This window comes from Lucilia sericata, unplaced genomic scaffold (genome assembly GCF_015586225.1).
Source record: "Lucilia sericata isolate MDLA Ls3-8-SP2 unplaced genomic scaffold, ASM1558622v1 Contig001229F_arrow, whole genome shotgun sequence".
Lineage (NCBI taxonomy): Eukaryota > Metazoa > Arthropoda > Insecta > Diptera > Calliphoridae > Lucilia > Lucilia sericata.
In genome coordinates this window covers 57,195-84,275 of record NW_023995187.1, presented here as the reverse complement: position 1 = coordinate 84,275, position 27,081 = coordinate 57,195, and the positions used below count along the sequence as shown (strand labels likewise).

General features: G+C 28.2%; 1 long non-coding RNA gene across 1 annotated transcript in view; it reads left to right on the top strand.

Annotated features, from left to right (window-relative positions):
* Window positions 1-25,991, top strand: part of LOC119610562 — a 70,084-nt gene extending 44,093 nt beyond the window's left edge. The window contains exons 3-4 of the long non-coding RNA XR_005232004.1: window positions 24,944-25,155; window positions 25,718-25,991. This is a non-coding gene — a long non-coding RNA (uncharacterized LOC119610562). The remainder of the gene's footprint in view (window positions 1-24,943; window positions 25,156-25,717) is intronic.
* The last annotated feature ends 1,090 nt before the right edge of the window (window positions 25,992-27,081 follow it).

The window sequence follows — 27,081 nt, the reverse complement described above, 5'->3', positions numbered from 1 at the left end:
TTTTTCGGAACTCCTAGAAATAGCTAAATATTTAAAAAAATTTGATAAATTTACAGAGTTAAAGATTAAGTTCAGATTATAGTCTAGTCTATATTCCATACTAACAACCAGTCCATAATGTGTAATACAGTACAGACAGTAGACTATATTATAGTAAACTTTATAGGCTAGTGTATCAGAACATATTTCATAGTACAGACTGTAGTTTGAACTGTATTTTGGAATTCACTAAATTCAATACAGTACAGTGCAGAGTATAGACTAGACTTTAGTCCAGGCTGTAGATAAGAATACCATTCAAAATATAGTCCATATTTTACACTAACTGATAATAAATTAGTGTATATACTAGACTTTAGTTCAGACCATAGACTAGAATACAATGTAGACAACATTACCATACTAAAGTCCTTACTTTACATTAGATTCCAACTCTAGACTAAATTAGATTAGATTCCAAACTCTAGACTAGATTTTAGTCCAGACTATAGACAAGACAAGATTCCGTACTATATATACATACTTTACATACATTACTATACATACTTGTAATTGCAAATTTTGTTCCTTATAATTACATGTAATTTTTTAATTAGTAATACCTAAATTACAATTACAAGTAATTTTAATTGGAAACTTCAATTGCAATTACAAGTAATTGTAATTGGCAAAACTTCAATTACAATTACAAGCAATTGTAATTGGTTATTGGTCAATTACACATTAAAAGTAATTGTAATTGGAAAAACTTCAATTACAATTACAAATAATTGTAATTGGTTATTTCTAATTACACATTACAAGTAACTGTAATTAATCATGTAGTCAATTACTTTGTGTAATCATTACCCCCATGCCTGGACTTAACCTATAGTCCATACTATATTCTGGGTGGTATTCTTGGCAAGACTATAGTCTAATCTCTGGACTATTGGTCCATAAAACTAGACATTAGTCCAGATAATATATTATACTATAAATCAAACTGCATACTAAATACCCTATAGTCCAAACAATATACCAGATTATAGGCAAGACTATAGGCTTGAATACAATCTACTTATTAGACAGTAATAGTATTATAATAAGTTCTACTCTGGATTATAGTTTAATATACTATAGTTCAGACTATAGCTCAGTATTTCAACATATAAACGAGACATTTGTTCAGACTAAATATAGAATATACTATAGTTCAGATTTTACCGAAATCATAATTTATACTAAAGACCAGATAATTCAGACTGTAGGCTAGACTTTAGTCTAGATTGCAGACTATATTTCGGACCATAGACAAAACTATAATCCAGTCTGAAGTCCAGAAAATATTTGTTTAGACTAAACTTAGAATATACTATAGTTCAGATTTTACCGAAATCATAATTTATAGTAAAGACCAGATAATTCAGACTATATTTCGGACCATAGACAAAACTATAATCCAGTCTGAATTCCAGATTATATTCTTGATTAATTCATAATATATTTTGGGTTATTTTCTTAATTACAATGCAGCGTATAGACTATATATAGTGCAGACTATATTCCATACTATGAACGAAACTTTTGTCCAGACTGTAGAATATCCTTCAGTTCAGATTTTATCTTAACTATAATCCATTATACATATTATACTCCAGACTACTAATACAGTCCAGAATAAAGACTTGACCACTGTCCATACTATAGACCAGAATAGACTAAGAGAGGGGTTTGGAATCCCTACATATGTATGTATTCATATTGTATGCGAAATTTTTATTTGAATATTCCACTTTTTTTTAACCTGTTTTTTCCTTTTAAATATTTCACAACATACAGTGGGATCTAAAAATATAAAAAAAGTTCAATTTATAAATGGGTTCCTTAATTTTGGGCAACGAAGAGTTAATAAAAGGGTTTTCTTTATATACATATAGACAATTTCATGTCAAGTGACCCAATTCAAAAAGTCGATTTTGGTGAAATTTGCACCAAGGTTAGTACTATTGGATAGCAGTCCAGTCATAAATATTCAACTCTATCAAGAACTGCCGGAGTTAGAGGGGGTCAAAGTTGAACATCCAACAGTACTAACATTGGTGCAAATTTCATTCAAATCGGAAGACATCGATTTTAAAAGTTGGTTCACTTGACACGAAATTACCCATATGTATATGTACTTATATTAGCCTGCCTTACCCACTGTGCTGCACACAAATCCATTTAATATGTATTTAAACCTTGATGGCATTTTAAATAGTTTGTTTTTTTTTTCAAGTAAAACCCTCTGAATTTGTGTGTTCGCTTCAAATGATTGTTATTTAAATTGTATGGCCAAGAAAGGTTTCCAAATGCAGTTACAACATTTCACAGGCCACATATTTTCAGTTAATTATATTCATCTTTTCCTCATGTAATCTATATGTGTGTGTGTGTTTGTTAAGCATTATTATGAGTTTTACATTAATGCATTTGTTTAATGCAGTTTTACTGCTGTTTTTTCATACTTTAAAACAAAACTTATATACCTTCTTTTAGTAATTATGGTTAAGGGAGAGACTTTTTATGTATATTTTCTCTTGTCTGTTTTTTATGGGATTTTTTTTTGTATTTTACATAATTTTTTTATAATCATAAAAAATTCAAATTCCTTTTATGTTACATAGCTATTTAATGTTAGTTTTTTTATACCACATTTTTAATTGTTGTTTTTTTTTAAGTTTTCCTACAGTTTAAATTGTGTAGAAGAACAAACTCCTTTATTTCTTAGTATGTTATTGTGTAAGAATGACATGTGGTGATTTTTATTACATCACATTATATTGACTTCTATTGTCAAATGTATTTAAATGTAGTTTCAAATAAGGTTTTATTATGGGCGCCCCCTTTTAGATTTAAAGAATTTTCCTAATAGTCATAAAAGGAAATATTTGTTAGAATTTGAAATTAGAAAATTTTATTTATAACGTATTCATGGACACACTGTTGGGTTTCTACTTTTATTGAATCTATATAAATAAATTATAAAAACATTATTTTTTAAGTCATTAAAACTGGAGTTCATATACTTTTAGGCCTACTTAATAGAATTAATGTAAGACAACGTATTATTTCTTAAAAAAAAAAAACTATATAAAAGCTATAAATTGGCTTGAAGCTTTAGGTTAGATTGAAAGGAGGATGGATGCACATAAGTACAGCAAATCTTTCATAAAAGCTTTAAAATAAAGAAAAACTTCAAAGCATTTATAAAGACTTAAAAACTTTTTGAAAAAGTTAATTTTTTATAGCTTTCATAAAAACTCAAAGCTTTTAGTAGCAAATATTAAAGCTATCCTAAAAGCTTTAATAAAAGCTCAGAGTATTCAGTAGTAATTTTCAAACCCCTTATAAAAGCTTAAATATTTCAGTAGAAAATTTATATAGTTTCCATAAAAGCTTCTAATTTGTTAAAGCTTTCCTACAAATCATTACAAAAAATGCAATGCATTTATAAAAGCTTAAAGTTTTCAATGGAACATTTATATAATTTTCATATTAGCTTTCCATTTTTTTAGTTTTGAAAAAAAAACTCAAAGTCTTTATTAGTAACAGTTAAAGCTTTTATGTAAGTTTAAAGTTTTCAATAGAAAATTTATATAGTTTTAAGAAAAAATGAAAACATTTATAAAAGCTGAAATTTATAATACATAATTTGAAAGTTATCATAAAAACTTATATATTGGCTTAAAGCTTTAGGCTACATTGAGAGGAGGTTATATATAAATACAGCAAATGCAAAAAATAAAGCCTGTTGTGTGCTTTAAACTTTAATTAAAAAAAAATCTTAAAAATTCTGTTTATAATAACTCAAAACTTTCATAAAAGCTTTAAAAAGTTTATTTTTTATAGTTAAAAAAAAACCCAAAGCTTTTAGTAGAAAATTTCAAACTTATCATAAAGGCTTTAATAAAAGCTAAAATAAATTATGTATATAGTTTTCATAAAAGCTTCAAATTGTTAAAGCTTTACTTATAAAAGCTTAGTGTTCCACAGAACATACAAAAATACAAAACATTTCTAAATTTTAAAGCTTTTATAAAAACTTAAAGTTTTAATGGAACATTTATATAGTTTTAATAGTAGCTTTAGAATTTTTTTTATAAAAGATTTAATAAAAGCTTAAAGCTTTTATTATTAATTTTCAAAACTTTAATAAAAGCTTAAAGTATTCAATAGAAGATTTATATAGTTTTCATAAAAGCTTCAAATTATTATTATTGTTATTAAAGCTTTCCTTATGCAACTGAATATTAAACCAATTCAAAACATTTATAAAAGCTTAACATTTTTAAATGGAAAATTTGAAAGCTTTCAGAATAGCTTAATTTTTTTATAGAATTTTGCTGATGAAAAATTTCAAAGGTTTTCTAAAATTTTAAAGTTTTTAATAGAATTTTTATAAAAGCTTAAAATTTTTTTTTTTTCCAAAATGTTAAAGCTTAATATTTTGAAAACAAAGCTTTAATAAAACCTTAAAACTTTCTATAGAACGCTTCGAAGCTTTCATAAAAACTTTAAAGTTTTTATTATGAAATTTTTAATTTTATATGGAAAATAAAAAGCTTTTAAATATTCTCTCCACAAATCACATTTTCTCTTAACACCTTTGTGATTACAAAATAACATTAATTTTATTACTCTTAACTAATTTAAAAATTTTCTATATGTACCAATGATTTGTCACATTTCATATGGTAAATAAAAATAAAATCAACATCAAAATGTCAAACAGGATTAAAAAAGTCACTGTAAATTTATGTAAAACATACAACGTCATCATCAACACCGTAAAACACTTCCGCCTTGTCTGATCAACAAACACCTCTAGGGAAAAATTGGGGAACGTAGAGGGGAGGCATGTTGTATATAAACCATAAAAAATTAATACAAACATAATTAACAGGATAATATAGAGATTTAAGGTTTCAGCATGACTAAACTTAAAATTTCCTACTTTGGCTTTCAAAATACTCGCTCACTCACAACAAATAGTCTGTGAACTTTTTGGACTGGTCAAGACTCTAGTAATGAATAATAAGAAAAACATACATACATATTTCGAATACTATTTTCATGATGCCTTTAGTAACTAAACATTGAATCATAATAGCACAATAAGAGTTGGAGGGGAAAACAAATCTTAGAAATGAACAAATGCGTAGGAAGGCTGGTTGGTTGCTTGGCTGAATCATTTCTGTGTAGAAATAAACGAGCAAAAAAAAATTATAGTCTTAACAACTAAATGAAAATAAAACGTTTATTAACATTGTCAAATAAATTCAGCCTTTTTATACTTAAATTACCAACAATATGTAAAAGAGAGGGGCCAAATAAATACACAGAAATACGCCATATGGCTCGTGTTTTAAGCCCGCATTTTGTGATTACGTTTGGGGCTGGTTTTGTAAGCGTCATAAAATCTGGCAACAAACTTAAAATTATTTCTAATGATGTGGCAAAGACAAACGGAAAATACTAAAATTAAACTTGAAATAAATTGTAATATAAATGTTTATTTAGTAAATGGCTATTTGTGTGTGTGTGTGTGTATTATAAATTGAATTGGATTTTATATAAAATCGAATTTAAACATTATGTAGACAAGATTTGCAAAAAAAAAAATCATGCTAAAATCAAACTGTTTTACTGTTGAATATCTGGTATAGAAAACAAGTTTAATAAAAATTTATTGCAAAGTTAAAACGAAGTTAATAAACCTTACATTACAAAATGAACGAGGACTTTAGAAGTATTTGTTAGAAAGAATATTTTAAATGTTTGAACTTATTACAAAAATAATTTTGATAAAAAAAAGTTCAAGCTTTAATAACAGATTTATGTTTCGTAGGAAAGCTTTTAACTGTAATAAATGATTTAGAATTTTTAAAAAAAAATTTTGAAGCTTTAAAAAATCTTTCAAATTGTTCTATGTGTAATGAAAGCTTCATATTTTATGTAAGGCGTATTAAAGCTTTAATGAATGTTACATTTAATGAATGTTTACATCATAAACTTCTTCATCAGTTATTGGCTGTAGCAAAAGCTTACAAAAAGCTTTTTTATAGAAACAATTCAAGCTTTGATAAGATTCTTACCTTTTCAAGGGAAAGCTTTTAAATGTAATAAATTCTTTATAATTTGTATGGAAAATTTCAAGATTAAATAAAGCTTTTATATCTTCTGTATAAAAATGTCTATATTTAATGAAAGCTTTAAAATGTCTGTAATAGATATTCTATGTTTAGTAGTTAGTTAGTTAGTTAGTTAGTTAGTTAGTTAGTTAGTTAGTTAGTTAGTTAGTTAGTTAGTTAGTTAGTTAGTTAGTTAGTTAGTTAGTTAGTTAGTTAGTTAGTTAGTTAGTTAGTTAGTAGTTAGTTAGTTAGTTAGTTAGTTAGTTAGTTAGTTAGTAGTTAGTTAGTTAGTTAGTTAGTTAGTTAGTTAGTAGTTAGTTAGTTAGTTAGTTAGTAGTTAGTTAGTTAGTTAGTTAGTTAGTTAGTTAGTTAGTTAGTTAGTAGTTAGTTAGTTAGTTAGTTAGTAGTTAGTAGTTAGTTAGTTAGTTAGTTAGTTAGTTAGTAGTTAGTTAGTTAGTTAGTAGTTAGTTAGTTAGTTAGTTAGTTAGTAGTTAGTTAGTAGTTAGTAGTAGTTAGTTAGTTAGTAGTTAGTTAGTTAGTTTAGTTAGTTAGTTAGTTAGTTAGTTAGTAGTTAGTTAGTTAGTTAGTTAGTTAGTTAGTAGTTAGTTAGTTAGTTAGTTAGTTAGTTAGTTAGTTAGTCTAGTTAGTTAGTTAGTTAGTTAGTAGTTAGTTAGTTAGTTAGTTAGTTAGTAGTTAGTTAGTTAGTTAGTTAGTTAGTTAGTTAGTTAGTTAGTTAGTAGTTAGTTAGTTAGTTAGTTAGTTAGTTAGTTAGTTAGTTAGTTAGTTAGTTAGTTAGTTAGTTAGTTAGTTAGTTAGTAGTTAGTTAGTTAGTTAGTTAGTTAGTTAGTAGTTAGTTAGTTAGTTAGTTAGTTAGTTAGTTAGTTAGTTAGTTAGTTAGTTAGTTAGTTAGTTAGTTAGTTAGTTAGTTAGTTAGTTAGTTAGTTAGTTAGTTAGTTAGTTAGTTAGTTAGTTAGTTAGTTAGTTAGTTAGTAGTTAGTTAGTTAGTTAGTTAGTTAGTTAGTAGTTAGTTAGTTAGTTAGTTAGTTAGTTAGTTAGTTAGTTAGTTAGTTAGTTAGTTAGTTAGTTAGTTAGTTAGTTAGTTAGTTAGTTAGTAGTTAGTTAGTTAGTTAGTTAGTTAGTTAGTTAGTTAGTTAGTTAGTTAGTTAGTTAGTTAGTAGTTAGTTAGTTAGTTAGTTAGTTAGTTAGTTAGTTAGTTAGTTAGTAGTTAGTTAGTTAGTTAGTTAGTTAGTTAGTTAGTTAGTTAGTTAGTTAGTTAGTTAGTTAGTTAGTTAGTTAGTTAGTAGTTAGTTAGTTAGTTAGTTAGTTAGTAGTTAGTTAGTTAGTTAGTTAGTTAGTTAGTTAGTTAGTTAGTTAGTAGTTAGTTAGTTAGTTAGTTAGTAGTAGTTAGTTAGTTAGTTAGTTAGTTAGTTAGTTAGTAGTTAGTTAGTTAGTTAGTTAGTAGTTAGTTAGTTAGTTAGTTAGTTAGTTAGTTAGTAGTTAGTTAGTTAGTTAGTTAGTTAGTTAGTTAGTTAGTTAGTTAGTTAGTTAGTAGTTAGTTAGTTAGTTAGTTAGTTAGTTAGTTAGTTAGTAGTTAGTTAGTTAGTTTGAATCCGAAGAAATACACCTATTTTCTTTAGAAAAAGGGAAAGACTTATGAAAAGTTATACGTTTTCTATTGAAAGTTGTAAAGCTTGAATAATCAGTTTTATAGCCATGCCTCAAAGACACTATAATCTCCCATTTCTGTAAAAATATATATAAAACAAGACTGAGAGAGAAAAAAACTAAAACGAAACGAGTACAAAAGCTTTAATTCAGTCTGAAAATGCCGGAGGGGCGTATGAGTAGTTAATGTTTAAATGTTGAAGTTGCTGTAGATGTGGCTGCTCTTGTTATTGTTTTTGTTGTTTGTTTCATGCATGCATGTATTCATGCAATACAAGTACTTGTACATCACTCTTTTTTTTTTTTTTGTTTGTTGTTAATTTTGTTCCTTGTATCTCAAAGTAAGAGTTAACAAACTACAATCCTCAAGTGGGCAGTCAGCAGCAGCAGCTGATTTTTTAGCTGCAGCAGCAGCAACAACATATTAGAGATTTTCTTTCGTTTTTATTTAGTTGAAGTTTTTGCTGATTTTTTGTGTTTTGTCGATGTTTTTTTTTTTTTTCATCTTCTCTTTATTATTTTTATTTAAGTCATCTTAACATTATAGACAACATTTTAACAACCGCAAACAACCAGTCAATAAGAGCAATCAAGATCGTCATCCTACACGTACGTTTCGTACTACGAACGAGTGTACATGTGGCTGGGGCTCTGAGACAGACTTTGGGATGGATTGCTTGGTTACACGTATATTGAACATTAAAACATACATAGAGTATAAAAGAAAATTGCAAAAACAACATTTATAGTAAAAATCACAGAAATTTAAAAGAGTGACTTATATTAGCTGAAGAATTGGACTGGCGAGTTTTTCAAAATATTCAAAACTAATTAATAGTTCTTTTGTTTTGAAAATTTTCCTAATGAAAATTTTCTTTCAATTCACTGCTTTAGTTTAGAGTTTTCCCTCTGTTTGACTACATTGTTGTTTGTATTATTGTCATAGTTAATGTTGTTGTTGTTTATATTCCGAATATTGTAGTGGCTTTTAAATGCAATTTATGTTCTTTATTAATGATCATCGTGGTGTTACATGAAAATTGACTATTGACAGCGTAAAATATATTATTGTACAAGTATCTCCTATCCTATTGTTGTAGATACATTTATTGTTTGCTGTTTCATTTTTCTTTTTTGGTTTGAATAGCTGTTGATTTCATTACAATCGGTCATCATCGTTTGTTTTTCCACCTTTTTATTTGATTTCATCATTGTAACGCATACAGGTATACACATGTATAAACATTTTTTTTGGGGAATATAGAAATCTTAAGACTGTTTGTAAATTTCAACTATTCAATGAAAGGATTTAATTTTCTAGCACAAGTAATAACTCTATAACAATATATTTAAAGCCTTTTTTCAGTATATATTTAAGCTTTAACGAAAGCTTTATATTTTTGCCAAAGATGTTTAAGCTTTATGAAATGTTTAACGATTCCTATAGAAAATGTTAAGGATTTAACATTTAATGTTAAAGAGCTTTAAGCTTTAACTAAAGCTTTAGTTTTGTGTCGAAAATTAAGGCATTTTTTATAGTCATTGCAAATTTTCCACTGACAAATGTAAAAGCTTTACAAAAAACTTGATATTTCCTACATACAATTCGTAAATTTTAACGAAAGCTTAATATATTCTATATACAATTTCAATGCTTTTATAAAAGCTTTATGTTTTCTGCTACAAATTTGATAGCTTTTATGAAAACTATACAAAATGTTAAAGATTTAACAAAAGCTTTATAGAGCTCTAAGCTTTAACAAAAGCTTTAGGTTTGTATCAAAAATTTAAGAAATTTTTCTATAGACAGTGTAAATTTTCTACTGAAAAATGTAAAAGCTTTAAAAATAGCTTGATATTTCCTATATACAATTGTTAAACTTTAATGAAAGCTTTATATTTTCTATAAACAATTTCAATGCTTTTACAAAAGCTTTATGTTTTCTGCTGCAAATTTGATAGCTTTTATTAAAACTTTATTTAATTATTTTATTACAAAATTTTAAAGCTTTATATTTTTTATATACAATTTTAAAACTTTTATAAAAGTTTTACATTTTCTACTGAAAACTTGAAAGCTTTAACCAAAACTTTACATTTTTTTATAATAAATAATAAAAATTTAACGAAACTTTTACATTTTCATGCATAGTTTTATGTCACATTGTGCTATATACATATGTAAAAAATGTCAAAGCTTTATACAATATTGATATTAAAATTATATTTTTTTAAAAAAGCTTTGCATTTCCATTAGATTATTTTAAGATATTATCTATAGAATACTATAAGGCTTTATAATTCCATGCTTTCTAAAGCTTTCTATTTTATAAAAGACACGCTAAAAACTGCATAGCCTTTCCGCTCCTTACTAAAAGCTTTTTATAATTAATCAAAATATCTTTTTAATTAACATCACAAAAACATGTGTTAATAACAGAAAAACATATTTTTGCTTTTAACATGTGTTTGTTTAAATTACTATTAAATTCTTTTAACAATAACAATGCATTTTTCATGTCATTTTTCTATTATTTACATTTAATTTAATTTCTTTTAATAAAAACTATAACAATTCCTTTTTAATAACATTAAAACACATGTCTAAGTCTATTTTTAAAGCAAAAAAAAAAAAAGTGTTTTGCTAAATAAGAAACAAGTTTCAAATTGATAAAACTCTTGGATTAAATAACAAATATGTATCATTAATAAACGCCTACATACCCTCCAACCAATGACAACTTAAACTCTTAATATCTGTTGGTAAGTTTGTATAATAATGGACAAATTATAAGTAGTATTTAATATTCTGAAAACATAAAACATGTTAAACAGTTGATCAAGAAATAAAACAATAAACACACTTTATAAAGCTTAGATACACATAATAATACATAAAGGAATATACATATTTATTCATTTTTATATGGTTATGAAAATGTATATATAAAACTATATACAGAAGTCTTTAAAACCACTTTAAATTTACACATGGTTGAATGTTTTATGTCCAGCGGCTGTTGGTTGTTTGGCCGCCGGTTGGCCAGAAAAAGCTCCCACAAATGTTTATGTCATTAAGAAAAAATATATTTAGGTATAAAATGAATTATAGTAAAAGAATAAAACCGGAGTTGTTTATACAAACTATAGTAAAATGTTCATAAAACGAATCTGAAATGCCCTGCAGCTTGAAAATGTGCTTGCAAATTTTAAGAAAAATATCTCAAAACTTTTAAGGTTTATCTAAAATTTTTCTAGTATTCAAAAAGATTACATATTTATGTCCTATTGAAGTATAATTACCAAATAAATCACAAGATATGCTATTGATATTTTTATAAACTATTAAAATAAAGCTTTAAATTTTGTATTCCATTCAAGTTAATATGAAAAAGCTTTAATATAAAATATGTTTTACAAAAGATAGAAAAAGCTATATTTTTTGTATTGAACTTTGTAAAACTTTAATAAAAGCTTTACACTTTTCTATAAACAATTTAAAAGCTTTACATATTTAACTCACTTCCAGTTAATGAGAAAAAGCTTTATTTTAAAATTTTATAAATGTTTTGAAGCTTTAACGCACGTTTTACTTCTATTATAGAAAATGTTTAACAAAAACTTTACATTTTCTAAAAATTTTTTAAAATTTTAATAAAAGCTTTCCATTTTTTTCTAACTTAAGCTTGACATTTTTAACATTTTATGCAGTTGCTGCTAATGCAGAAAGCTTAATTTTAAAATTTTATTAATATTTTGAAGCTTTAACGGGCGTTTTTTCTCTTCTTTAACAAAAGCTTTACATTTTCTATCAAACATATTAAAATCTTAATAAAAGCTTTCCACTTTCAGTGAAAAGTTTCAAAATATTAAGAAAAGCTTTACGTTTTTCACACACTTCCAGTATATGCAGAAAAGCTTAGTTCTAAAATTTCATAAAAGCTTAATTAATTTTAAAATCTTAATTAAAGCTTTACATTTTCTATAAATAATTTCACAGTCCTAAAAAAGCTTTATATTTTTCATTAATTTTACAGTTAATGCTAAAAATCTTAGCTTCCATTTTTTTTTAAGTTTTGAAGCTTAAACATAAGTTTTACTTTTTAAACGGAAATACTCTCTTTTTTACACTCTTTGGCAAAAGATTTACTTTTTTTTATAGAAAAAGCTTAACAAAAGCTTTATATATTATATAAATAAAAATCTTAATGAAAGCTTTTCATTTTCTATAAAATTCCAACTAAACTTTTACATTTTCTACGAAATATTTCAAAAACAAATATTTTCATATTCAAGTGAAAGTTATAAAGCTAATAACAAAAGCTTAACATATTCCATACAAATGTTTGAAAGTTTAACAAACAGCTTAGATATGTTTTAGAAAATATTAAAGTTTTACAGTCTTGTAAAGCTTTTTTAAAACTTTAACGAAATCTTAATACTTTCGATAAACATTTCTAAAGTTTCAAAAGTGTTTAAAGAAAGAACTTTAACAAGAGCTTAATAAGAGATTTTCAGTTTCCATAGAGCTTTTAAACTTCTAAAAGTATTTGGAGTTTTTTGTATGGAAACCATCCATCCAATCCTTAGAGCATTTTAAACTTAAGCCAAAACTTTTGTATTTCAATAAAAAAGTTTTCGAATTTTGAAGGCTTTAACAAATTCTTAAGTTTTTTTTTTTTGTTCAAACTATAAAAGCTTTTAAATTTCTAAGGAAATTTATGAAGCTTTAACAAAAGGTTTCGAATTTTGCTTTAACAAATTCTTAAGTTCAAACTATAAAAGCTTTTAAACTTCTAAGGAATATTATGAAGCTTTAACAAAAGTATTTGGAGTTTTTTTGGATGGAAACTATCCATCCAAGCCTTAGAGCTTTTAAAACTTAAGCCAAAACTTTTGTATTTTAATAAAAAAGTTTTCGAATTCCGAAGCTTTAACCAATACTTAAGTTTTTTTATTCAAACTATAAGAGCTTTTAAACTTCTAAGGAAATGTATGAATCTTTAACAAAAGGTTTCGAATTTTGCTTTAACAAATTCTAAAGTTCAACCTATAAAAGCTTTTAAACTTCTAAGGAATATTATGAAGCTTTAACAAAAGTATTTGGAGTTTTTTTGGATGGAAACGATCCATCCAAGCCTTAGAGCTTTTAAAACATAAGCCAAAACTTTTATATTTTAATAAAAAAGTTTTCGAATTCCGAAGCTTTAACCAATACTTAAGTTTTTTTAAGGGTAGTTTACTTTGAAGAGTTACGGGGTAGGGTATTTGATATACATACATACATACATGTTTTTATTTCTTAAACGCCTTGTGTTCACTTCAAAAAAACGCAAAGAAAAAAATTTTATATTTTTTCTAAGTTTTTTTTTTTGCAAGTGTTATAAATTTATTAAACAGCAATAAGAAAAAGATATATGAATGTCTGCCAGAAAACATGGTTTACAGCCGGTTAAACATGTTTTTAAGAATTTTCATAACTGTCTTTTAAATAAGAAAAAAATACATACAAATATATATAAAAATACACAGCCTCATAAACAATCTCAAAGTTTTAAATTATTTTAATAGAGATTTTTCCCAAAATGTAGCAACATTTAAACAGTAGTCAGCCAAAACAGCAAGCAAGCCAGCCAACTAAATACATATCGTAAATTATTTATCAAATATATGCGAATATTTTAATTTTCAAGAAAATTTTGAATTTTATTAATTAAGTAAAAAAATATTTCTTATAAACATTTTTATAAGAGATAAGGAATTTTTTTGAAATTTGCATTTTAATGAAAAAAACACACTAATTATTTTGTTATCTAATAATTGTGTTGAAATCTCAGCACAGTAGTAGTTTTGAATTGAGTAATTATTTGATTTTATCAGAATAAAAATTTATTTAAACATAACTTAAGCACACTTTTTGAGATAAATTTTTAAAGTTATAGCATGAAAAAGATCTTAATTATAAAATAAAATTTATGAAAAAAAAAATTATCTAAAATTGATTGCGCTAAAACTAATATTAGGTAGGTAGGTTGATAGGAGGATGTATACTACATCAAATCCGAGAAATACACCTATATCGGGCCTGCTGTGCGCTCCTTATCATGACAAAAAAAAGTTCACTGAATGAATTATTTTTCAGTGTTCATAAGCTCAGTTTCCACAACGTAATTCCTAAGAATTGGAAGATTCAGTGTTAGTTAGGAATGTTATTTCCGGAATAACATCACTTCCAAGGTACTTGGATCTAACTTCGACGAATGCCTGGCAGTGGCAATGAAAGTGCTCCAGAGTTTTACTGTCCTCTCCACATGCTCTACATTCGTCTGAATCCGCACAGCCAATTTTGCATAGATGTACTCGTAATCCTGTGTGTCCACTCAGAATACATACCATCATACTAACTTCAGACCTGCTCATTTTGGGGAGATTTTTCGTCTTGCTCTCATCAGGGTCACCCCATAGGATCTCGTGGTTCTATGGGATTCTCTCATCCATATTTTTAGTTCAGCTTTTGTTTCGTCGAATGGTTTCGCGTTTGTCAGGTTAACTGCCTCGAGCTCCCTACCCTTTAAAGCTATTACATTCGACCTTTCCTTACCGACTACTCCCGAGTGGGCTGGTACCCATATGATGTGAACCTTACCTCTGGGAGAATATTCAGTTAAAGATTTCTTACAGTCCAATACGGTCTTAGATTTAGTTCTATTGCCTTCTGGCTATCGGTAAATATATATCCAATTTACACATTCCGTTATAGCTCGTACTTATGCCTGGAAGCTTGTGTTATGATTTGGTAAACGGTGGTATATTTCTGTTTCTGGGTCTTCAATATAGAACCCCAGCCCCACTTTGTCCCCCAATTTAGAGCCATCCGTGTAACAAAGGATTTCTACAGGTATTTGCTCTAATGTTCCGCTTGACCAAGACATTCTATCTGGGATCAGCGTTTCAAAGTTTCCGACATATTCTGTATCTGCTATGCGATCAGGTACGTCCGATGATTGTGTATAACCTTCCAATGTGTCCAGTATACATTGATGACGTGTCCTATAACCGCTTTTGGCCAGTTCACCTAAAGTAAAGAGCCGTTCGGTTGTAAGCGCCGCCTCATATCTTAAATATGTTTCAATGGGTGGAATATCTAGCAACGTTTCCAGAGCCTTGGTTGAAGTAGACCGCATGGCACCACTTATACCCAAGCAGCATGTACGCTGAACTCCCTGTAGTAGTTTGGTATTGCACTTTTTGTCGCAAGCAGTCCACCAGATTGTTGAAGAATAAGCTAGAATTGGTCTAATTACACTTTTATAAAGCCAATTTGCCATAGTAGGACTAAGACCCCATTTCATGCTTATAGTTCTCCTACATATTGCCCAGCACCGATGTGCCTTGTTGATCCTATCCTCTATGTGGTGTCTACATTTTAATTTCTGGTCGAGGATTACACCTAAGTACTTAACTTTGTCTGTCACCGGTAAGGCTGAAGAAGGAGAACATATTAAAACAGATCGTTTTCTATAAACTTATGAATTGAGAGTGTATAACTTAAAGAGAGAGAGAAAGAGAGTATGCTTAATATGATTCTGTTACAAACTTCAGAACTACATTGTAAATTTACTATAGTTTTAGTTAATTTACTATGACTTGTTCACAGTAGTAGTACTACACTGTAAAAAATCCAATGCTAAACTTTACGAAAAAAAAATTGTTCGTATTATTTACGAAATTTTCATGCATAATACGAAATATTATTTAATCAAACCCTTTTCAAGTTTATGTAAGACATTTTTCGTATATATTAGTCATGGATTATTTTCAGTGTACTGACATTTTGTAGTGAACAGTTATTTACACATAGCGACAGTTTTCTAATTAATAATATTATAATTAAGTTTTTATACATTAATTGTTCCCTTGAAAATTTACTATATTGCAAAGTCAATTACAACAGGCAGTGAGTGAGTGGTGACTCTACACAGTTTAATGTCATGCTTAATATCTTTTAGTGGCAGAACTATTCTTTGGATTATGTCAGATTTATTTCTTAATTATTTATCACTGCTCTTTTAAAAAAATTAAAGTTTTGTTACGACATGACGCGTCACGACAGGTTTTGTTTCATTGTTTGTTTATTTTAAACATGTTTGATTTATATTCATCTGCGAATTAGTGTTTTTATTGAAACGGATTTAGTTTAACAATTAAATGGTTTTTAGTTAAAATTTTTAATAAACTGTCGATATTTAGTTTTTTGTTTTTTCAAAATAATTTGCATTTTAGCTTGGATTTTCTCATTGTTTTTTCCTGCATTAAAGAAAATTTATAAAAAAAAATTTACATTTCTTTTTTTTGCTGTTTTTGAAAACCCACCCAATAAGTGCATGACCGTCCGTCTGTCTGTCTCTGCTTATAAAATTGTTGCAATAACTGCCAACAATTGCTGCAGGTGCAATTTGCATACATATCTCATTTTCAATATCACATTTCATGTAGATACAACAAAAAACTAAATAAACATATTTTTTTCTTGAGACAAAATAAAGACACAAATATTACTTGTGCCAGTTAAATATTGCAAAATTTCTTAAGAATTGATTGCAAAATATTTATATTTTTTAAAACTAAAAAATATTGATTTGTCTGCAATTTATAATGAATTGTCAAGATATTTATGCTAAATAAAAATACACTGAAAATAATCCATAGCTAATATATATGACAAATAGTGTACATTGTACGTATGCTTTATTGTTTTTCACTACGAAATAAACTCAGTTTCCTGGACGAAATTCCTAAGAATTTTCCAATCGCTGTTAGTGAGGAATGTTATTTCCGGAATAACATCACTTCCAGGATACTTGGATCTAACTTCGACGAATGCCTGGCAGTGGCAAAGAAAGTGGTTCAGAGTTCCACTGTCCTCTCCACATACATTCGCCTGAATCCGCACTTCCAATTTTGTATAGGTGTGCTCATAATCCTGTGTGTCCACTCAGAATACGTGCCATCATACTAACCTTAGACTTGCTCATTTTGAGGAGATTTCTCGTCTTGCTCTCATCAGGGTCACCCCTTAGGATCTTTGTGCTTCTATCACCGTGAGCCTTATGGGATTCTCTCACCCATATTTTTGATTAAGCTTTTCTTGTGTCGAAATGTTTTGCGTTTGTCAGGTTAACTACCTCGAGCTCCCTTCCCTTTAAAGCTATTAATTTCGCTCTTTCGTTGCCGACTACTCCCGAGTTGCCTAGTACCCATATGATGTAACCTTACCTCTGGGAGAATATTCAGTTAAAGTTTTCTTACAATCCAATACAGTCTTAGGTTTAACTCTATCACCTGATATTGCCCTAATTGCCTTTCTGGCTGTCGGTAGATATATTAAGCCCTGTGAGCGCCATATTTATTCTAACTCAATTTACACATTCCGTTATTGCTCGGACTTCTGCCTGGAAGCTTGAGTTATGATAAGGTAAACTCTTTTATATCTCTGTTTCTGGTTCTTCAATACAGAACCCCAGGCCCACTTCGTCCCCCAATTTAGAGCATTCCGTGTAACAACGGATTCCTACTGGTATTTGCTTTAATGTTCCGTTTGACCATGACATTCTATCTGGGATCAGAGTTTCAAAGTTTCCGATATATTCTGTGTCTGGTATGTGATCAGGAACGTCTAACGTATAACCTTTCAATGTGTAAAGTATAGATTGATGACTTGTCCTAAAACCGCTTTTGGCCAGTTCGCCTAACGTAAAGAGCCGTTCAGCCGTAAACGCCGCCTCGTATCTTAAATATGTTTCAATGGGTGGAATATCTAGCAACGTTTCCAGAGCTTTGGTTGAAGTAGTACAAATGGCACCACTTATACCCATGCAGCATATACGCTGAACTTCCTGTAGTAGTTTGATATTATTGAAGAATAAGCTAGAATTGGTCTAATTACACTTTTATAAAGCCAATTTGTCATAGTAGGACTAACACCCCATTTCATGTCTATAGTTTTCCTACATATCGCCCAGCACCTATGTGCCTTGTTGATCCTATCCTCTATGTGATGTCTCCATTTTAATTTTCGGTCAAGGATTACACCAAAGCACTTAACTTTGTCTGTCACCGGTATCTTCTTGCCCTGGAAACAAGGTTCAGTATACGTAGAAATTTGTGTCTTTCTTGTGAAAAGACAGATTTTTTCGCCGGGTTAACATTGAGGCCTCTCGGTTCATCCAAGCTCATGGCAGTATTCAAAGCCTCCTCAGCTCTTCTACACAAGTAATTTGGATTATTTCCCTTTAAAAGTATTACGACATCGTCTGCCTAGCAGACAGGTCTATTCTCGGTTAGGGTCCTTAGGAGGCTATTAATCGTGGTAACCCCAAATAAAGGTGAAAAAATACCATCCTGTGGTATACCTCGAAATACTTTTTTCCTGATAGTTATATCGTACATCTCGCACCTTATAAATAGGTTTCACCCGGTCAATTTCGTAAATATTACGAAAAAAGTTGTTACGTAATTTTTGTCAAATTAAGCATGGGTTATTTCTATTTCAATTTAACATGATTATACAGATTAAATTTGATAAAAGTCAATCCTATGGTGAACCCCTAAATACCGTAAATCTTGCAGTTTATCCATGTATTCGTTGGCATTTAGGTGAGCCAGAGGATTAGAGTATCAATTTGTATATTATTGAGGGATTCACCTATATAGTGGACAACTTCATTCAGAACATACATAAAATTTCAATACCCTGGGTACTGTTAAACCCTAATATTCGATGAAACTCTTTTGAAAGGTAAACTGAGGGAAAAAAATCATGTTAAATCTTTACAAATAACAAACAAAGATTGATTTTTTATTACTTTTTTCAACTTGACCTCCTTCTTTAGTCCAACAAACCACACACATACAAACATACATACGTTTAGTTCGTGCAACAGCAAAAGATAAAACTTTCTTTACACTTTAGAATGTGTGGCAGGGAAAAAACGCAGCCCAAACAAACAACAAGCGAAAACAACTTAAGGCTCAAGTGATGCTTGTGGATTTTCTACTCTCTACTCTTGACCATATTGGCCTTTGATTGTTTACTATTTGCTCTTTATCGGAAAACAAATATCAATTGTATTCAATATAAAAAACACATCAGCAGCAGTCGGAGCAGCAACAACATTGCTAATGCCTCTTTACCTTAAAGAAGCAACGCATTTTTATGCGTTACGCTCAATACAATTCATTTTTTGTTTCCAACTTTTACATATCTTAGGAGTTTTAGCAAACCAACAGACATGAATTTCCATTTTATTCAATTTTTATTTATTTTTTTGAAATTGATGTCTATTTATTTTGTATTTTCAAAGCGGTTTATTTATAAAAAAAAGGGGCAACAACAATAACAACACCTTACTTTATATGGTTAAAACAGATAAATCTCTTTGTTAGTTATTCGCTTCGTTTTTTTCTTCTTCTTCTTCTTCTGACTAAAATCCTAAAACAATTGTGATTTGTTAAGTTTACATTTTGGTTTGAAGATGAAAAAATAAATAAAAATTTAAACAACAACTTATACACACAATTTTAAAGATGCTTAAGAAATGTTGTTGCACTTATGACTTACAATAAATGTATAATAAATCATTCAAATCTATAAGCTTTTTTTCTGTTATTTCGGTTTAACAGTGAATTCGTATTCAATTTATTGTTTATGGTAAAATGTTAAAAATTTGACACCTTTTTTTAAGCTTCATCTAAGATTACTTTGCATTTTATTTGTTATTAGTTGAAATTATAATTTTATATTTATTTTTTTTTTTTTTGTTTTAATAAAATAAATTAAAAAAACAACACCTGCTAAATTATTTTTAAAGTTTTGTAACTTTTTTTGTTATAAAGTGTTTGTTTTATTATTTTGAAAGATGTCATCAATTTTGCCAAGATTTAAATGGAAGTTTTTTTTTGTATTTATCATAATGGTATAATTAAGCTTTATGTTGGTATCTTTAATACTTATTTCATATATATATCTTTAATACTTATTTCAAAAGTGGGCGTGGCGTTTCGTCTGCTAAAAATTTCAGATATACATCAAGACTCTGTGAAATTGTCAGTAAAATCAGTAAAATAGAATTGTTTATAGCCCAATGGTATCCCCCCCCTCGGGGCATGATGTAATGTCCAATCATGGTGTATTCCAATCCCGGGGTAAAGAGGTGCTACCAGCACCTCTAGTCTGCCGAGACTATAAGCTGGTGATGATCAAATGTATCCTCGGCCTTTCCTTGGAGTGATTTGACATGGGTTCTAACCAGAGAACCACATAATCTGGTACTACAGGTGGCCAGTTGCCCACAGGACTGGTCCTGGCTGGTCAGTTGGTTGAGATTCCTTCGGGATTCACGTGGCTGTGGTTTAAACCCAAATTCACGGGGAGAGATTGTTGGTTTAATGGTTGATATACCCAATATATAATGCTTTGGCTAATTCTCTATTCAAATGACACAGGTATGTGTACAGAGCTGAGGTATATCTTACCGGTCGTGTAGTAGGGAGCCGGTATATGCTGGGGATTTGTCAGCTTAACATTCAGTAGGTGCCTGTCATGCCGTAGAAAGATCTTTATGATCGTGGGAATGGAACTGATGCGAAAATTGGTGAAAGATTGGGAAAGTCTCCACATATTGGAGGCCTGATTTTCGGTTTCTGGGTGCTGTTGCCATCTCAACAGGATATATTGATTTATGCTATGCGACTATTTGTCGGTTGACGTAAATCAAAATTCTTACATCCTTTGTTACAGATCGTTTAATGAAGAGGGATCCTGATTTATTATCTTGGGTATTTCGGGCTACCAAATACGTCTCTAGGTGCTGTTGCCAAACCAACAGAAGCCATTTCAGTAGTGTGGTTGGGCGAGGTCCAGGAATGCACTGGGGTGAATCTGTAGATGATGAGAATGTTTGTAGGGACAGAGCATTCCCAATAACATCAATAGGGAGTTTTCACCTGATGTTGGGTACGCCCCTTCTATTGACTCTTCTATTGACTTGAGCTTGCTCATGACATCTGTCCTTCCCCAACGGGGCTACTATGGCAAGAGATTAGATAGCTCGAGTACTTCAGCAAATTACTTGTAGCGGCTCAGCCATGCGCAAAAATTGCCACCTGATTTTTTCATTGAAGATTGAAGGGGCGATGGTAGACCGTTCTCAAGGATACTCAGTGGTTGAAAAAGACCACCGTGAGATACACCAACACGGCAGGTACTCACCTAAAGCACTTCGGCATTCAGCCCAATGGTCTAGGACGTCTGTCCAAAAACAAGAGATATATGTTACGAGGTGGTTCAACACGATCACAAACTCATGAAAAAACAAGCAATTTATATAGAATTGTGTAACTAGTTTTTACTTAGTAAGTATATTACTTAACTGCTTACCAGGTAAGTAATGTTTTTACTGATATGTATTTTACCATACATCTGACTATGATTTACGTTTAGTGAACTATCACGATATTAGTTAATTACACAGGCCTTACATTTGAAAAAAAGTCGAAGCCCTGAAAACATTCAATACCTTTCTAAAGTATTGAGCCGGGTTGAATTCGAAACTGGCCTCACATATGGCCACTATCAGATCGCGTACAACACTTTATAAATTAAGTTGTCTTGTTATAATGTTTCAAAAATGGGCAGAAATTTCCTTCATTCAAACTTCAGGACACGATATCTCAAATTCCATAATTCAGCGCAGCTCGATCCTTTAGAAAAGTATACTTTGATCTCTGGGTTAAAAATTTGTCGGTCTGTGTTATCGTGGTTTTTAAGGCAATGAAGTGAGTCTTACATACGTATGTGGAGTAATAGATCGAAATCAGTAATACCTAAAAAGTATTTAATTCACTGGGTAGGGCTGTTCATTAGTTGGAACGTAACCCAGTAAAAACTTTTATTACAATTTATGGGGTTAACATGCTAAAATTTACTTACACAATAGCATTTTAAGTCATTATTTTAACACGGTGATGTCATTGAAGGCAAGTACTTACAACAAACAATTACAAGTAATTGGAAAAAGTAGTCATTGTAAGGCAAAAGATTAATGAATTAAAAAGTATTTATATAACACATTATTGGTAAGGCCTTATTAGACTATTTCTATGTAATCCAGTAGTCATTGAAAAGTATGTTGTTAGGTAGGTAATTACAATTGAAAGCCATTACTTAGTTTTTGCTGGGAATATCCTGATACTAATTTATTAATATTCTCGAATTAGAGATAACTTTTATTTTCTTTTAATTTATCACAATTTTTTGCATGATCATTTAAAAACTAAAATTTATTTCTTCAACACAATGCTAATGAAATCATTGAAAGTAACTCAATAAATAAAAACCCAAGCTAAGAAAATATGAAATATTTTTCAAAATATTTTTGCTTAAAAATAACACAAAATTTTTCATAAAAAATCAGTACAACACATTTTCAAACATTAAGATGCTTAAATAAATATTTTTCAAAAAGATTTGTTTTCAATAAACAATACTTGCTAACAAACAAATTTATGATTCCCTTGTTGGATTTCAACAAAATAAACCAACAAAAATTTAACCACTACTTTCAAAACGTCATACAGAAAGATAATTTTCAAATATTGTCTACGGCATAAGAAGAAAAACAAAAATAGCTTAGAAATTAAGCGATTTAATACCATAAACTATAACGACCACACAAATCACTACCAAAATATGTACCTTAATTCCACAATGACAACTAAAATATTTTTATGGCCCCACAAAGGCACAAATAGCTATGTATGTTCCCCAAAAAAAACTCACAAAAGACACTTCACTCTACAATATTTAACAACAAAATACAAAATACCACAAGTGCTTTAAAGTTTATTTATTTAGAATTTTAAGAAAAAATACAACAACAACAATCATAACAATAATTTTTCTAAATAAAACACACACACAGAAAAATAACTTTAAGGCTTAAGAAAAAATTGCAACATTTATTTATATTTTTTTTGTGCAGCTCCAAAACACATCAGTTTTTATGAACTAAAACATACATTTTTTTCTGAGACAGAACGTCAGACATTCAAACATTTAAACATATATAATGTTTTATTTTTTTCATTTGCTATTGTTGTCTTTTGCTGCTTATGTTTACTGTCGGAATGAGTTTTTGTCTGTCGGCCAGTTTCGGTAATATGAGGGCTTAAAAAAAGTAGTGTCTTAAATTACACGCTGGTGCATTTGAGTATTTAGAGTAGTGTAGTGTTTGTATGTATATATCACAGACGCCCTACACTTTCCATGATCCTTTATGTTAGCATTTTCATATAAAAAGTTTTTTAATATAAACTTTTTACTCAAAAAGTGTCGCCTAAAAACTTATCACAATAAAGCTTTCTTGAAAGCGTTTAATATATAAAGATTTTTCAATGTAAATTTTTTACTTAAAAAGCATTATTGATTCTTTATATAAGTGCTTTATATAAAAAGCTTTTTTAGTGTATAGGTACTTCTTGTACAAAAAGCTTTCACATTATAGACTTAAAACTCTTATAGCAATAAAGCTTTTTCGATTTTACTAAAATAACATAAACCAGAAATGATTTCTATAAGAGTAAAATAAAAAGCTTTTCCAACAAGAAAGCTTTTACCAAGAAACCTTTAATCTTAAGATTGTTTGCCTTTAAAAAAAACTTTCACTAGAATGTTTTTTATAAAAACTCATTTCTTAGGAAAGTTTTATTTGAAATAAAAAATGAAATGAAAAGTTTTTAGAGGAAAATTTTTTCTATAGAAATATAATTTTTTTATGAAAGCTTTAAATATGAAGTTTATTGAAAAAAGACATTTTATAAAAAAGTTTCTCTTTTTTTCTTTTAACTGGTTCCTTAAACGTTTTATATAAAAAACTTGTTCAATGTAAAAGCTTTTTATTTAGAAAGCTTTTCTGAAACATTTTTTTTACTCAAAAAACTTATGTCAATAACGCTTTTTTTGATTTTACTAAAATGAAATAAACCAGAAATGATTTCTTTAAGAGTAAAATAAAAAGCTTATCCAACAAGAAAGCTTTAAAAGCACTTTCATGAAGAAAGATTTAACCCTAAAATGTTTTGACTTTAAAAAACTTTCACTAGAATATTTTTTATAAAAACTCATTTCTTAGGAAAGTTTTATTTTTTAAATTAAAAAATTTAATCAAAATTTTTTAGAGGAAAGCTTTTAGCTGAAAGCTTTAAATATGAATTTTATAACAAAAAAGTTTTATAAAAAAGTTTTTTCTTTTTTAACAAATTCTTATAAGTTTTATATGAAAAATGTAAAAGCTTTTTTTTAGAAAGCTTTTCTAAAATTGCCGAATGAAAAGCATTTGAATTTTTAGAACATTAAGAAAAAACTTTATTTTTAAAAGCTCTATTTATACTAAGAAAGCTTTAATCATAAAAATATTTTACCGAAAACACTTTTGCTATAAAAAAAAAACTTTTATAAGAATGGGTTTTACAAAAACTCAAGAAAGCTTTTCCGAGGAATATTGTATGTATATCTTTTCCTAGAAATATGAATAAAGCTTTTCTCAAGAATATTGTTTAATAATAGAACTTCCCAAATAACATTATCTTAAATAATTTTATTCGAAAAAGCTTTTACTGCAAAATTCTATTTACAAAAAAAAATGGGTTAACAGTTTTCAAACAGTTTTCATGAAAGCTTTTTACTGTACAAAAGTTTCGTTGTTATATTTTTAAGAAATATATAAAAATTATTTGAAAAAGCTTTTCCTGCAAACGGTTAACAGTTTTCAAAAGAAAGGACTATTTCATAATAGGTTTTTTCATAAAAGCTTTTTACTGTTGCAAGTATCAATAGCTTTTTTCATAGTACGTCTCGTGAAACATATACATAGAAAGAATAATTTATAAGAAATAAGCTTTTTTATAAAATAAATCCATAATTATATAAACTAATATTCGGCTTAACTCAGATCTCTTTTTTATAAGTTATACCATTTCCATTTATATATTTTTTTCTACATAAGTATGTAATTTCAATAAATTTAATAACATTTTTGTTATTTTTATCTATGATTTCATTGCAGGCATAAAATTATACTACAACCAGCAACTTAATCAAATTGAAAACTCCCTCCCCCAAATAAAGTGAAACTTAAATTTGGAGTTAAAAAAGCAACAAACAAACAAAACATAAATATGGCCAATAATAAACAACAAAATGTCAACAGCAATTGTCAACTATTAAAGCAACAACAACAATAACAAAACAGATACAAAAATCTTAATCCTACAAAAGGTTTAAAAATTAAACATAAAAAAGTTTTTCCTTAAAAAAATTGTTTTGAATACAAAAATTAAAGTACAAAGCAATTGTTTTATTCGGAAATAAACAAAAAAAGTGAATGTTTAATTAAAATATGTTCGTTTTTGTTTATAAATAAAAAAATATTAATAAAAAATATTTATCAATAATAATAATAATGATGATGAAAACTTGTTAATGTACGCGCGCGTTTTTTTTTTTTTTTTTTTCAAATTGACCAACATTTTGAACGGATCTGAGACGCCATCGTGCCGGGTTTCATATTACGCGTCGACTGTGTTCCATTGTTTGTAAACATTATCATTATTATTTAGTTTTTGTTTTGTGATTTTCTAGAGAAATACAAGCAGTTCTTATTATTGTTATTGTAAACACGCACTACATTTACGCCCTTATTTGGTTTTATAAAAACCAAAAAAAAAGTCGTGAAAACCTTAAGAAAAATTCTTTAAACAACACAGAGAAAATAACTACAATAACAATACGTCGTTTATATGTATGTAACTTGTCTTCATCTTCAATATCTTTTTTGTAGTTATCAACATTCATCTTTACACGTTTATTTTTAACAAAAAAATCAAAAAATAATCAAATAAAACTTAAGTAAAACACAAAGTCCTTGATTACATGGCATTATAATTGAAAATTAGCCCATCACAAGCAACGCCAACTTTAAGACCAATTTCTGTTGTCGATCAACCAACATTCAGTTTACTGTGAACAGCAATTCTGTGGAAAAATATATCAGTTCAACTTTAAACAGTTTTCGTTGAGAACGTAACATAAGGAAATTAAACAAAAATACACAGCAACACGTAAGTGGTAAAACAATTTACAAGTATTACTTAAGTTTCCCTTTATTTTACAAAACATGTAATTTTATTCAATAAATCAATTTAATTTGTATTTTATAACAATTTTAATGTTTAGCAGAAGAAAAAAATATGTATTTTTTGTTTAAAAGCATTTTACAAGTAATTTTGTTGAACATTATTAAAAAAAAATTCAAGTTTAGGGAATTTACTATATCTAGTGAAAACTTAGTTGGAAGTATTAAAAGGATTGCAAATGAATACATTTCATATTTTCACAAAACTTTTGATTCAAAACGGTTTTTTGGTTGTCTCAGCATTTCCTGAAATAAAGCTTTAAAAAGCTTTATATAAAACTAAAAACCCTTTCTCATGGATGCCTTTTATATAATCGTGTATTCTCAAGAAACATTGAATAACGCTAGAAAAAAGTTAATAAAAAGCTTTTTCATAAAAAAATACATGAGGACCTTTGGCATGACTAAAAGCTTTTATATATTAAAATTATCTTACTGAAATATTTTTAAATTACATTTAGCTTTTTCATTAAATGCTAAAAAAGCTTCTTTATTATAAACTGTTGAATGTTTTTTTTCTCATAAAATCTGTTTATTAAATTAAATTACATTTTAGCTAAAAAAGTTGTTTAAAGCTTTTTCACAAAAAGTTGTTTAAGTCTTTTTCACAAAAAATTTGTTTAAAGCCTTTTCAAAAAAAGTTGTTTATAGCTTTTTCACAAAGAGGCTGTATGTAAATGCATATACAGTTTTTTTTCACCAAAGAGCGGTTAAAAGCTTTTCCACAAAATGTTTTTTTTTTTTACATTTTGACAAAGATTTTAAAGCTTTTGCATAAAACACTTGTTTTTCACAAAAAAGTTGTTTATAGTTTTTTTTAGAAAAAGGCTGTAAATGCATATAACATTTTTTCACTAAAAAGCGTTTAAAAGCTTTTTCACAAAATGATTTTTTAAAACATTTTAACAAAGGTTTTTAAGCTTTTTTAAAATAAGAGTTTAACGCTTTTTCACAAAAAAGTTGTTTAAAGCTTTTTCCCAAAAAAGTTGTTTAAAACTCTTTCCCAAAAA